Genomic DNA, 288 nt, shown 5'->3' on the forward strand with positions numbered 1-288 from the left:
ATAAGCAAACACATCAAAAGACAGGAAAAACTCACCATTGACTCCCTAACCCAACATCTCCAGAAAATTGAAAAGCAACAGCAAGAAAACCTGACACCGTCTAAAAAAAGCTGCTATTATAAAACTAGAGCAGAAATAAATGAAATAGAAAACAGAAAAACAATTGAAACTATCAGCAAAACTAGGAGTTGGTTCTTTGAAAAGGTCAGTAAAATCGGCAAACCACTCACAAAACTCACAAAAGAAAAGAAGGAGAAGACACAAATAAGCCGATTAAGAGCTCAATTA

Source organism: Elephantulus edwardii, unplaced genomic scaffold (assembly GCF_000299155.1).
Source record: "Elephantulus edwardii isolate Elephantulus edwardi_28Jun2011 unplaced genomic scaffold, EleEdw1.0 scaffold00120, whole genome shotgun sequence".
Classification (NCBI taxonomy): domain Eukaryota; kingdom Metazoa; phylum Chordata; class Mammalia; order Macroscelidea; family Macroscelididae; genus Elephantulus; species Elephantulus edwardii.